The sequence below is a fragment of the Amphibalanus amphitrite genome, unplaced genomic scaffold (assembly GCF_019059575.1).
Source record: "Amphibalanus amphitrite isolate SeventyFive unplaced genomic scaffold, NRLGWU_Aamphi_draft 000234F_arrow, whole genome shotgun sequence".
Classification (NCBI taxonomy): Eukaryota; Metazoa; Arthropoda; class Thecostraca; order Balanomorpha; family Balanidae; genus Amphibalanus; species Amphibalanus amphitrite.
The window spans coordinates 137,919-152,381 of NW_024881729.1; positions in this window are offsets into that span (position 1 = coordinate 137,919).

Below are 14,463 nucleotides of genomic sequence, written 5' to 3' on the forward strand. Positions count from 1 at the left end.
TCCAAGGTACCGCAGTACCTACTCCATAAACAAGACGTCCTCCGTGACGGAATTTTTAAGTGGGGATATGCACTGCAGTATATATTATTCACTGCAGGCCTCTCCTCGCGCGTCTCGGACGGGGCTGGCTCGCGGTCGAATAGTTGGTGGGAGAAGTCGCGCGCGACAGTTTGTGGTCAGTGAGTGGAGTAAGAATGCACCTAGCATGTAAGCTAACCGCTTATAAAATCCTGTTTTATGCAGTTATTCGTAACACCTCTCATGACGACATGAACAAACCAGGACTCTAGCCACTGGAATCACATATTTTTATTTTGTGCTTCGGTAGAAGCACTGACGGATCCATAAAGGCAGTCTTGGACGGTGCGGGACGGGCATACCCCCAAAAAGTGTCTAAATGGGATAACACGAAAGGTTGGTTCCTATCATACTATGTCGTTGCTAAACGAGGCTCATGTCTAGGACACGCCTACAACTATAATAACAGTGTGTGCCGCACCGTCTGCCACCCAGTGCAGTGCACTACAATCGATCGGTTCTGGTTCCAGTGGGATGCTGCGCACTTTGAACCATGTGGTGGGTTGCGGTCCCATCGGGCTGTGTCAGTTCTCAGGCTCTTTATCAACTAATTCCGGTTATAAACGGTGAACCACGCGAGATTTAGCGTTTCCGTCAAATATCGCCATATTATATTCCCGGCTCTCCGCAGTAGTGCAAGATTTAGAAAACGCTATTATTCCGAATAACATAGGGCCAAAACATAAAAACAGACTGCGAGTTGCGACAGTTAAAGAATAGACGCGCAACTAAAATTTGGACAAGAATACCCACTGTGGGGGGATGCAACCCCCCAGCCAAATAACAGGAGCAGTCACCTACCTCGGACGCTGCCAGCCTCGAAGAGCCCCGAAAGACTTGTTTCTTTTGTTTTGTTGGGTTAGGCCCTTTCGGTCTGACAAGACCATATCAGAGCCGGAAGGATGATAGGAATTAGGGGGAGACATTGGTTGGTCTGGGCAGACACCCTAAAGAGTCGCCGGAGCTGAGCCCGTCCGAATGGACAGGCCGACCAGCCCTCCAAGCGCTCTCTGCACCCGGCTACGGGGTGCGCTCCCTCACGGGAGCAGCAGTGCCGCTTCAGGGAGCAGCCTGCATGAGATAAAGGTGCCTGCCCAGCCCGGAGTGGGGGTTGCGGCGTGGAGGAGAAGGATTTCAGTATCCTGAGGATGGAACTTGGAAGGGACGGAACGGAGGGACCCGATGGCCGATAGACGGCGAGCGCTACGTTTTAAGCGGTCCGAGGCGAAAGCATGTGACATAGCCGGCCCGGGGTAGCGGCCGGCCCCGTCCCATGACGGCTGCCCCTGGGTCCTAGGCAGCGCTGACATTACATAAATAATCGGATTTCGATTTCTTACGCCTTACGCACTGTTGTGCAGTTAAACCAATTTTTCCTGATAAAAGAATAAAGATATTTAGTTTTCTTTTATTTTCGGAAAAAAAGTGAAATTGCGTCTATTTTGGGGCAACAGGGGGGGGGGGGGTCATGTCATTTTCTCCAAATGCCCCGTCCCCCGGATCCGCCACATGGGTGGGGAAGAGATAATGGAATAAATTGTTACATTTTGCATTTCGGCTAGAATCGGAATCAGCATTCGGACTCGGATGTCCACTAATCTGCTAACTAGAGAACGAACGCGGAGTACGGACTCTGCCTCTGGGCTCTGACTTCGACCATCCGTGGTTCGTTTACAGCTAGAAGTAACACCTTGTTTTTAGCTGAAACTCAGCTACAAGTGAAAAATGGTAAAATATTATGATTTAAAATAGAAAGTTATTATAAGAAATTGTGAGAATAATGCTGTTCATGAAGAATGCGCTTGTTGATGTCCTCTAAAACGTAGGTCTGGCAGACTTACAATTTGGTGGCGGCAAGTTTTTGTGATAGTTGAAGGAATGGGAGCTTTTCTCTCCAGATGCAATCTTTTCTCTGCCCTACTTTGCAAATGTATCTTAATTCTGGAGTGAAACACACTTGATAAGGATTTTTGAAAGCAAAATCAGATTCATTTATTCTTTCTGACAACTATTTCACTGTACATAAGAATAATACAGCAAATAAACGCTTTCATTAGACGAAAAGTTTTTTAGCTTCCGAAAAACTCTGCCACGAATAAAATATGGCAGCAATGCGCCACATCTGTCCCACGAGATGTAAACAACCGGAGCCGGAGCGCTACCAACCAAGGCAGCGCTCACACACACTATGCACACTATCTGCTGCAAGGGCGTATAGGTAGGGTGTTTTAGTAATTAGTCATGTAATTATTTTGGGATGAATGTTTGGTTGTTGCCTTTAAATTATCACAAACAACACCTAAGAATAATTCAGTGACACTCTGCCTAATCTGGTTAGGCTGCAACTGAATGCCAGTGCTGGCGATTACAGCAGTCAAATTTTTACCTACCTGTACCCAAGGCTATATAAACCAGGTAGAACGCTCCGGGAAAAAAGTTGGAAACAATAAATTAGTTGCGGCATTCCCTGATGACGCGAATGTGGGTCAGCGGCCGGCGGCCGGCGGCCGCTAACACTGTATGAGGATGAATGCACGGAACTTTTGCTTGTTGGAGACTGCGCTAGGCAGATAAATGTTAATGTTAGGATATGTTTCGAAAGTAAATTGAACGACGCTTCGAACGCCGTCAATGAATTTGCGATACGACGACTATTTGTTTAGTTAGAGCCGGCGAACTTTTACCTTCCGACCGCGCGGGGAGGCGATACGGTGCCACACTGACGGTTTTTACGATAACTCAAAATTATTTTGAGCTAAAGAGCTCAAATTTGACATGTACAATCTTTTGATCAAGCTGGATCTTCTGGTACAAGTCGCATATTTAAGGTACGTCAGGTTGTTGACCTATGTTGTCGCTCGTGAGCGTCTACACAGTCCAAAAGCAACGCAATTTCTAGACACTCAGTGCCAAGAAATCCTTCACAGAAAGATGACACTTGGCAGAAAGAAGAGCTGTCAGTTTCTTACCGTTCGTATGTGTCGTGTTTTCACAAGAGTTTAGTAAGGTCAGGTTCCTCACGTGACCTCCCCTCATAACTCAATAGGTTTACTATCATAGAAGCGTTTATCAATCGCCGGAAATCTTAGCCAATCCCACTGGACACTGGATCTATACCCACATGGGGCCCTCCTGACTGGCCACTCCCTCTGAAATCCACAATAACATTGGGCTGCGGCCACGGTTATGTATTAATGCTTTTCACTAACAGAAATACAACAATTTCAACCAGCACAGTGCACGCCGCCACAACAGTCCGGACTCCGACCCACGTCCCTGATATCGACTAGCACCCGGCCGGATGCACATACGCGGAGCCAATCAGTCTGAATGTGACCTGCAGCTTACAATTGCTGTGTCGCATGGCGCATGGCACAGGACGATTCCTAGCAGCTGTCGGGTGGAGTGGAGAAACAGCACGTTGCGACACACCGCGCCGGCGACAGCGCTCAGCAGGCCTGGTTGGAGGCTGGAGCCGGAGGTAAGGGCGGACACAGGCACAGACATTGCAGGACAAATAACAGGATGTCAGTTAGGGATATAATTCAAGACGAATGATTCAAGACGGCCTGAAATAATGCAAATTTTGCTCACTTGGATACCAACTTCAAACTTGACGTTTATAGCACCACGGAAACAATGGGCGCACAGGAAAGAAACAAAAGATGGGGTGTTTCTAACGCAAGGAAGTAAATAGAGGTTGCATATGATGGAACAGCCCGAAGTGCAGACAAGCACATATTTTTGGTAATAGCTATCAGCCTATCAGCTGTCCTACTACTCTTCTCCCTTCATCAACTACTGGACACATCTGAAGCATCATATATAGGTAGCACCAATGTCCATAACAAATGCTTGGAAGTAGTTTTATGAAGCCAAGGGAAATACATGCTAACATGCATGTAAACAATGCATGTAAACTGTAAACATCATGCATGTAAACTCAAAATTACACAGGCATGACAAAGGAAGCTTATGTAAAGAGAGTAGTTAGCAAAAGCATTTCATAGTTAAAATAATTAAAAACTGCACACAGGGCAAACATAAAAAGCAGTAAGTGTCAAGTGTGCACTGTGCTGTTCTGTTATGCTAAGAAATAGTTCAAAACAAAATACATCTTTTCATGTTTACTGGTTGTTCTTCTATGCCACTTCACCCATATCTTGATTACAGATGGGCTGTTACTGTAGGCTGATGAAGTGACACTTGGTTGCCTTTGTGCGAGTTTCAGTTGCAGCCTCCTAGTTACTGCACTGGAAAGCAGATGAATGCCTCTGAAAGATAGGAATATAGGCAAAGTTAGCTGTAGTAGTGTCAATGATAATAGACATGACATTTTTGTCCTTTGACATACATTTGTTGAGGTAAAAAAAAGGTACAAAATAAATTGGTTTGTTTCAAGACACGCTCACTGCACAAAGCCGCACAGACATTACACAGGCATATGAAATTGGTACACATTAAACTTGATGATTAAAAAGGTCAAAACTAGCAATAGTAATTGAAGTAAAAGTTACAATCACAATCATTTCATTTAAAATGACTTGACATAAGTCACAAGACGCAACGCTCCTCCTATTCACTAAAGAAAAGTTTTTATGCTTTCATTATCCTCCACATATCAACCAGCTTGATACCAGGCTGTGCAATAGTGGGTACATAACCCCATGTTGCCATTTTATTAGAGCAAGTGGGGTTACAACAACAATGCTAATGTCAAACCCACATCTGCAACCCGTACTGCAGTTTCAATCACCTTACAAGCACACCTTCTGGCAGTTTGATAGGCAGAATGGTCATTACTACCTTCTCCTCATATTCAACACATATTCCCTTTATACAGATACAGTTAAGACCTGTTTATGGCAAGCATTTTCGAGAAAAGATAGGATAAGAGTCCAAGACAAAGGTCGAGAGAAACAACACCAACATAAAACACCGACTATGTAGCACTAATACTGTCAAATTCATAAAAATATATACATGAGTCGATCAGAAATTCACTGTAGATTTCGAAAATGGTGTCAAATGCCACTCAAATACCCCCATTCGCAAATACGAAGCAATAAAACACTGACCTTCAGTTCCTCGTGCCATTCTCCATAGGCCACTGTGTATTAAATAACGCGTTCACTGATCGCAAAAAATGAGACCCACATATGACGCGTTTGCTACCAGCCAATCAGCGCTCGAGATGCCGAGCGTTGATTGGTGCAGAGGGCCGTCGTTAGCAGTCCATTACATGTCGTTTTCCTTGAACATGTGCGTGAGCGCTGATGCTGCTCACGGGCTGTTGCCATTTTTCGTAATGCTGAAGGCACGATGTAACGGAAGTTGGCACAGATTCAGCACAGATTCAGCACAGCACAGATTCGGTAGGGGGAAAAAAGGCCCCGGTAGAGGGAAACCTTTATGACCCGTTTTCCCCTAGAAATGACGTCACAAAGAGGTAAAAATGGGTATCAATCGAAAGCTCTCGTTTACCCAGACACAGTCCTGCAGGAAAATTCCACTTTTTCCCCATAGGAAAGTTTGTACGGGAAAATCAAAATTTTGGGTCAATGGGGGGTCCCCCCCGATTTCGTTCAAAATCGGCACACAGGTGCCCCACCACCAGCCGAGAAACTTTCCCCAAAACGGTCCCCGTTGCATTGACGTTTAAGGCCCGTAAAGCCCCCTAGACTCGTAAAATATCCGTAAAATCGCCTTTGTACGGACAAAAAAGTGGTGCTATGGTAAAAATGGGTATCAATCGAAAGCTCTCGTTTACCCAGACACAGTCCTGCAGGAAAATTCCACTTTTTCCCCATAGGAAAGTTTTTACGGGAAAATCAAAATTTTGGGTCAATGGGGGGTCCCCCCCGATTTCGTTCAAAATCGGCACACAGGTGCCCCACCACCAGCCGAGAAACTTTCCCCAAAACGGTCCCCGTTGCATTGACGTTTAAGGCCCGTAAAGCCCCCTAGACTCGTAAAATATCCGTAAAATCGCCTTTGTACGGACAAAAAAGTGGTGCTATGGTAAAAATGGGTATCAATCGAAAGCTCTCGTTTACCCAGACACAGTCCTGCAGGAAAATTCCACTTTTTCCCCATAAGAAAGTTTGTACGGGAAAATCAAAATTTTGGGTCAATGGGGGGTCCCCCCCGATTTCGTTCAAAATCGGCACACAGGTGCCCCACCACCAGCCGAGAAACTTTCCCCAAAACGGTCCCCGTTGCATTGACGTTTAAGGCCCGTAAAGCCCCCTAGACTCGTAAAATATCCGTAAAATCGCCTTTGTACGGACAAAAAAGTGGTGCTATGGTAAAAATGGGTATCAATCGAAAGCTCTCGTTTACCCAGACACAGTCCTGCAGGAAAATTTCACTTTTTCCCCATAGGAAAGTTTGTACGGGAAAATCAAAATTTTGGGTCAATGGGGGGTCCCCCCCGATTTCGTTCAAAATCGGCACACAGGTGCCCCACCACCAGCCGAGAAACTTTCCCCAAAACGGTCCCCGTTGCATTGACGTTTAAGGCCCGTAAAGCCCCCTAGACTCGTAAAATATCCGTAAAATCGCCTTTGTACGGACAAAAAAGTGGTGCTATGGTAAAAATGGGTATCAATCGAAAGCTCTCGTTTACCCAGACACAGTCCTGCAGGAAAATTCCACTTTTTCCCCATAGGAAAGTTTTTACGGGAAAATCAAAATTTTGGGTCAATGGGGGGTCCCCCCCGATTTCGTTCAAAATCGGCACACAGGTGCCCCACCACCAGCCGAGAAATTTTCCCCAAAACGGTCCCCGTTGCATTGACGTTTAAGGCCCGTAAAGCCCCCTAGACTCGTAAAATATCCGTAAAATCGCCTTTGTACGGACAAAAAAGTGGTGCTATGGTAAAAATGGGTATCAATCGAAAGCTCTCGTTTACCCAGACACAGTCCTGCAGGAAAATTCCACTTTTTCCCCATAGGAAAGTTTGTACGGGAAAATCAAAATTTTGGGTCAATGGGGGGTCCCCCCCGATTTCGTTCAAAATCGGCACACAGGTGCCCCACCACCAGCCGAGAAACTTTCCCCAAAACGGTCCCCGTTGCATTGACGTTTAAGGCCCGTAAAGCCCCCTAGACTCGTAAAATATCCGTAAAATCGCCTTTGTACGGACAAAAAAGTGGTGCTATGGTAAAAATGGGTATCAATCGAAAGCTCTCGTTTACCCAGACACAGTCCTGCAGGAAAATTTCACTTTTTCCCCATAGGAAAGTTTGTACGGGAAAATCAAAATTTTGGGTCAATAGGGGGTCCCCCCCGATTTCGTTCAAAATCGGCACACAGGTGCCCCACCACCAGCCGAGAAACTTTCCCCAAAACGGTCCCCGTTGCATTGACGTTTAAGGCCCGTAAAGCCCCCTAGACTCGTAAAATATCCGTAAAATCGCCTTTGTACGGACAAAAAAGTGGTGCTATGGTAAAAATGGGTATCAATCGAAAGCTCTCGTTTACCCAGACACAGTCCTGCAGGAAAATTCCATTTTTTCCCCATAGGAAAGTTTGTACGGGAAAATCAAAATTTTGGGTCAATGAGGGGTCCCCCCCGATTTCGTTCAAAATCGGCACACAGGTGCCCCACCACCAGCCGAGAAACTTTCCCCAAAACGGTCCCCGTTGCATTGACGTTTAACCCTATTCCTGGCGGGGGGGGGGCCTCAGGAGCCCCCCCCTGAGGTTTTTTGGTTATATCTCCCAAACGCGTTGAGCTAGGAAGCTCAAATTTTCTGACTTTTCCTAAAAGGCTTCTACGCAACATGTCTGAAAATTTTGAGTTGATCTGACCTCAGGTCAGGTCACCAGAGGCGGTTTGGTGACGCTACCTCAGAAAAGTTTGCAATCACGCCAGAGCTAGAGTTTTTGACCGATCAATTTCTTCTCTTCAGGCTTTAGTTAGGGTACCAGTATGTGCAATTTGTATATCTCGGAATTTTGATATCGGTGACCTAAGGTCAGGTCAATTTCGCGACCTGCCCATTATAAGTCAATGGGGGAAAAATCAACTCCCTGTTTTTACCACTAAAACGGGTCGGAATGGCCCCATATACCATACATGACTTCATATACGATCAACCTTCACTACCTTGAGGTCTGTTTTGCTGTTGGGCAGCTGTGAGGTCATGTGACGTCATCAAAGGTCACCAAAGGTTTTTGGCCAATAACTCCGTACAGGAACAAGATACAGACGCGTGGATGGTCTCATTGTGTTCAGCTCGTCAAGACGCATCGAATGATATACATGATGACCTCGAGGTCACGTGACCTGAGGTCAACCTTTGACCTTGACCTTTCAAGGTCAACATATATATCATTCGATGCGGATTGACGAGAGGATCACGATGATGCCCTTAGTTTGTTCCTATCTTGACTAATTCGAAAGTTATTCGAGAAAAACTCTCTCCATATCTAGTGCCGCCATTTTGACTTTTTCGACCCCTGTGACGTCATCTTTGACCTGACCTGAAAATGACCTTTGTAAAAATTGTAGATCTTGGCCGTGCGTATCCGATGCCGTTTACCGCTTGTCGCTATCTTGCTTCGTTCTCGAGATCTCAGGGGGGGGCCGAATCGGCCCCCCCCCCGCCAGTTTCTTGTCCCGGCGGAGCCCGCCAGGAATAGGGTTAAGGCCCGTAAAGCCCCCTAGACTCGTAAAATATCCGTAAAATCGCCTTTGTACGGACAAAAAAGTGGTGCTATGGTAAAAATGGGTATCAATCGAAAGCTCTCGTTTACCCAGACACAGTCCTGCAGGAAAATTCCACTTTTTCCCCATAGGAAAGTTTGTACGGGAAAATCAAAATTTTGGGTCAATGGGGGGTCCCCCCCGATTTCGTTCAAAATCGGCACACAGGTGCCCCACCACCAGCCGAGAAACTTTCCCCAAAACAGTCCCCGTTGCATTGACGTTTAAGGTCCGTAAAACCCCCTAGACTCGTAAAATATCCGTAAAATCGCCTTTGTACGGACAAAAAAGTGGTGCTACGGTAAAAATGGGTATCAATCGAAAGCTCTCGTTTACCCAGACACAGTCCTGCAGGAAAATTCCACTTTTTCCCCATAGGAAAGTTTTTACGGGAAAATCAAAATTTTGGGTCAATGGGGGTTCCCCCCCGATTTCGTTCAAAATCGGCACACAGGTGCCCCACCACCAGCCGAGAAACTTTCCCCAAAACGGTCCTCGTTGCATTGACATTTAAGGCCCGTAAAGCCCCCTAGACTCGTAAAATATCCGTAAAATCGCCTTTGTACGGACAAAAAAGTGGTGCTATGGTAAATGGTTGGGTCAATGGGGGTCCCCCCGATTTCGTTCAAAATCAGCACACAGGTGCCGATATTTTACGGATTTATTTTAAGGATTTTACGGATATTTTACGAGTCTAGGGGGCTTTACGGGCCTTAAACGTCAATGCAACGGGGACCGTTTTGGGGAAAGTTTCTCGGCTGGTGGTGGGGCAACTGTGTGCCGATTTTGAACGAAATCGGGGGGGACCCCCCATTGACCCAAAATTTTGATTTTCCCGTACAAACTTTCCTATGGGGAAAAAGTGGAATTTTCCTGCAGGACTGTGTCTGGGTAAACGAGAGCTTTCGATTGATACCCATTTTTACCATAGCACCACTTTTTTGTCCGTACAAAGGCGATTTTACGGATATTTTACGAGTCTAGGGGGCTTTACGGGCCTTAAACGTCAATGCAACGGGGACCGTTTTGGGGAAAGTTTCTCGGCTGGTGGTGGGGCACCTGTGTGCCGATTTTGAACGAAATCGGGGGGAACCCCCATTGACCCAAAATTTTGATTTTCCCGTAAAAACTTTCCTATGGGGAAAAAGTGGAATTTTCCTGCAGGACTGTGTCTGGGTAAACGAGAGCTTTCGATTGATACCCATTTTTACCATAGCACCACTTTTTTGTCCGTACAAAGGCGATTTTACGGATATTTTACGAGTCTAGGGGGCTTTACGGGCCTTAAACGTCAATGCAACGGGGACCGTTTTGGGGAAAGTTTCTCGGCTGGTGGTGGGGCACCTGTGTGCCGATTTTGAACGAAATCGGGGGGGACCCCTCATTGACCCAAAATTTTGATTTTCCCGTACAAACTTTCCTATGGGGAAAAAGTGGAATTTTTCTGCAGGACTGTGTCTGGGTAAACGAGAGCTTTCGATTGATACCCATTTTTACCATAGCACCACTTTTTTGTCCGTACAAAGGCGATTTTACGGATATTTTACGAGTCTAGGGGGCTTTACGGGCCTTAAACGTCAATGCAACGGGGACCGTTTTGGGGAAAGTTTCTCGGCTGGTGGTGGGGCACCTGTGTGCCGATTTTGAACGAAATCGGGGGGGACCCCCCATTGACCCAAAATTTTGATTTTCCCGTACAAACTTTCCTATGGGGAAAAAGTGGAATTTTCCTGCAGGACTGTGTCTGGGTAAACGAGAGCTTTCGATTGATACCCATTTTTACCATAGCACCACTTTTTTGTCCGTACAAAGGCGATTTTACGGATATTTTACGAGTCTAGGGGGCTTTACGGACCTTAAACGTCAATGCAACGGGGACCGTTTTGGGGAAAGTTTCTCGGCTGGTGGTGGGGCACCTGTGTGCCGATTTTGAACGAAATCGGGGGGGACCCCCTATTGACCCAAAATTTTGATTTTCCCGTACAAACTTTCCTATGGGGAAAAAGTGAAATTTTCCTGCAGGACTGTGTCTGGGTAAACGAGAGCTTTCGAATGATACCCATTTTTACCATAGCACCACTTTTTTGTCCGTACAAAGGCGATTTTACGGATATTTTACGAGTCTAGGGGGCTTTACGGGCCTTAAACGTCAATGCAACGGGGACCGTTTTGGGGAAAGTTTCTCGGCTGGTGGTGGGGCACCTGTGTGCCGATTTTGAACGAAATCGGGGGGGACCCCCCATTGACCCAAAATTTTGATTTTCCCGTACAAACTTTCCTATGGGGAAAAAGTGGAATTTTCCTGCAGGACTGTGTCTGGGTAAACGAGAGCTTTCGATTGATACCCATTTTTACCATAGCACCACTTTTTTGTCCGTACAAAGGCGATTTTACGGATATTTTACGAGTCTAGGGGGCTTTACGGGCCTTAAACGTCAATGCAACGGGGACCGTTTTGGGGAAAGTTTCTCGGCTGGTGGTGGGGCACCTGTGTGCCGATTTTGAACGAAATCGGGGGGGACCCCCATTGACCCAAAATTTTGATTTTCCCGTAAAAACTTTCCTATGGGGAAAAAGTGAAATTTTCCTGCAGGACTGTGTCTGGGTAAACGAGAGCTTTCGATTGATACCCATTTTTACCTCTTTGTGACGTCATTTCTAGGGGAAAACGGGTCATAAAGGTTTCCCTCTACCGGGGCCTTTTTTCCCCCTACCGAATCTGTGCTGTGCTGAATCTGTGCTGAATCTGTGCCAACTTCCGTTACATCGTGCCTTCAGCATTACGAAAAATGGCAACAGCCCGTGAGCAGCATCAGCGCTCACGCACATGTTCAAGGAAAACAACGTGTAATTAGCTGCTGACGACGGCCCTCTCCACCAATCAGCGCTCGGTAACTCGAGCGCTGATTGGCTGGTAGCAAATGCGTCATATGTGGGTCTCATTTTTTTGCTATCAGTGAACGCGTTATTTAATACACAGTGGCCTATGGAGAATGGCACGCGGAATTGAAGGTCAGTGTTTTATTGCTTCCTACATGCGAATGGGGGTGTTTGAGTGGCATTTGACACCATTTTCGAAATCTACAGTGAATTTCTGATCGACTCATGTATATATTTTTATGAATTTGACAGCATTAGTGCTACATAGTCGGTGTTTTATGTTGGTGTTGTTTCTCTCGACCTTTGTCTTGGACTTTTATCATATCTTTTCTCGAAAATGCTTGCCATAACCAAGTCTAAACTGTATCTGTATAAAGGGAATATGTGTTGAATATGAGGGGAAAGTAGTAATGACCATTCTGCCTTTCAAACTGCCAGAACAAGAAGGTGTGCTTGTAAGGTGATTGAAACTGCAGTACGGGTTGCAGATGTGGGTTTGACATTAGCATTGTTGTTGTAACCCCACTTGCTCTAATAAAATGGCAACATGGGGTTATGTACACACTATTGCACAGACTGGTATCAAGTTGGTTGATATGTGGAGGATAATGAAAGCATAAAAGAATAGGAGCGTTGCGTCTTGTGACTTATGTCAAGTCATTTTAAATCAAATGATTGTGATTGTAACTTTTACTTCAATTATTATTGCAAGTTTTGACCCTTTTAATCATCAAATTTTATGTGTACCAATTTCATATGCCTGTGTAATGTCTGTGCGGCTTTGTGCAGTGCGCGTGTCTTGAAACAAACCAATTTATTTTGTACCTTTTTGTACTTCAACAAATGTATGTCAAAGGACAAAAATGTCATGTCTATTATCATTGACACTACTACAGCTAACCCTGCCTGTATTCCTATCTTTCAGAGGCATTCAATTCAATCTGCTTTCCAGTGCAGTACCAAGGAGGCTGCAACTGAAACTCGCACAAAGGCAATCAAGTGTCACTTCATCAGCCTACAGTAACAGCCCATCTGTAATCAAGATATGGATGAAGGGGCATAGAAGAACAACCAGTTGAAACATGAAAAGATTGTATTTTGTTTTGGATTATTTCTTAGCATAACAGATCAGTATTCAGTACACTTGCTGCTTTTTATGTTTGCCCTGTGTGCAGTTTTGAATAATTTTAACCATGAGATGCTTTTGTCAACTATTCTCTTTACATAAGCTTCCTTTGTCATGCATGTGTAATTTTGAGTTTACATGCATGATGTAGGCACATTTCCCTTGGCTTCATAGAAGTTAAAACTACTTGCAAGCTTTGGTTATGGACATTGGTGCTATATATGATGCTTCAAATGTGTCCAGTAGTTGATGAAGGGAGAAGAGGAGTAGGACAGCTGATAGCTATTACCAAAAGTATGTGCTTGTCTGCACTTCGGGCTATTTTACTTCCTCGAGTTAAAAAACCCTCATCTTTTGTTTCTTTCCTGTGTGCCCATCGTTTCCATGGTGCTATACATAAACGTCAAGTTTGAAGTTGGTATCCAAGTGAGCAAAATGTTATTATTTCAGTCCGTCTTGAATCATTCGTCTTGAATTATATCCCTAACTGACATCCTGTTATTTGTCCTGCAATGTCTGTGCCTGTGTCCGCCCTTACCTCCGGCTCCAGCCTCCAACCAGCCCTGCTGAGCTCTGTCGCCGGCGCGGTGTGTCGCAACGTGCTGTTTCTCACTCCAGCCGACAGCTGCTAGGAATCGTCCTGTGCCATGCGCCATGCGACACAGCAATTGTAAGCTGCAGGTCACATTCGGACTGATTGGCTCCGCGTATGTGCATCCGGCCGGGAGCTAGTCGATATCAGGGACGTGGGTCGGACTGTTGTGGCGGCGTGCACTGTGCTGGTTGAAGTTGTATTTCTGTTAGTGAAAAGCATTAATACATAACCGTGGCCGCAGCCCAATGTTATTGTGGATTTCAGAGAGAGTGGCCAGTCAGGAGGGCCCCATGTGGGTATGGATCCAGTGTCCAGTGGGATTGGCTAAGATTTCCGGCGATTGATAAACGCTTCTATGATAGTAAACCTATTGAGTTATGAGGGGAGGTCACGTCACACGTGACGGACCTGACCTTACTAAACTCTTGTGAAAACACGACACATACGAACGGTAAGAAACCGACAACTCTTCTTTCTGCCAAGTGTCATCTTTCTGTGAAGGATTTCTTGGCACTGAGTGTTCAGAAATTGCGTTGTTTTTGGACTGTGCAGAGGCTCACGAGCGACAACATAGGTCAACAACCTGACCTACCTTAAATATGCGACTTGTACCATAAGATCCAGCTTGATCAAAAGATAGAACATGTCAAATTTCATCTCTGTATCTCAAAACAATTTTGAGCTATCGTAAAAACCGCCAGTGTGGCACCGTATCGCCTCCGCGCGCGGTCGGAAGGTAAAAGTTCGCCGGCTCTAACTAAACAAATAGTCGTCGTATCGCAAATTCATTGACGGCGTTCTAAGCGTCGTTCAATTTACTTTCGAAACATATCCTAACATTACCATTTAACTGCCTAGTGCAATCACCAACAAGCAAAAGTTCCGCGCATCCCTCCTCATACAGTGTTAGCGGCGGCCGGCCGCCGGCCGCTGACCCACATTCGCGTCATCAGGGAATGCCGCAACTAATTTATTGTTTCCAACTTTTTTCCCGGAGCGTTCTACCTGGTTTATATAGCCTTGCATTTTTCGTAATGCTGAAGGCACGGGAGCGAACCCCCCTGCCTGTA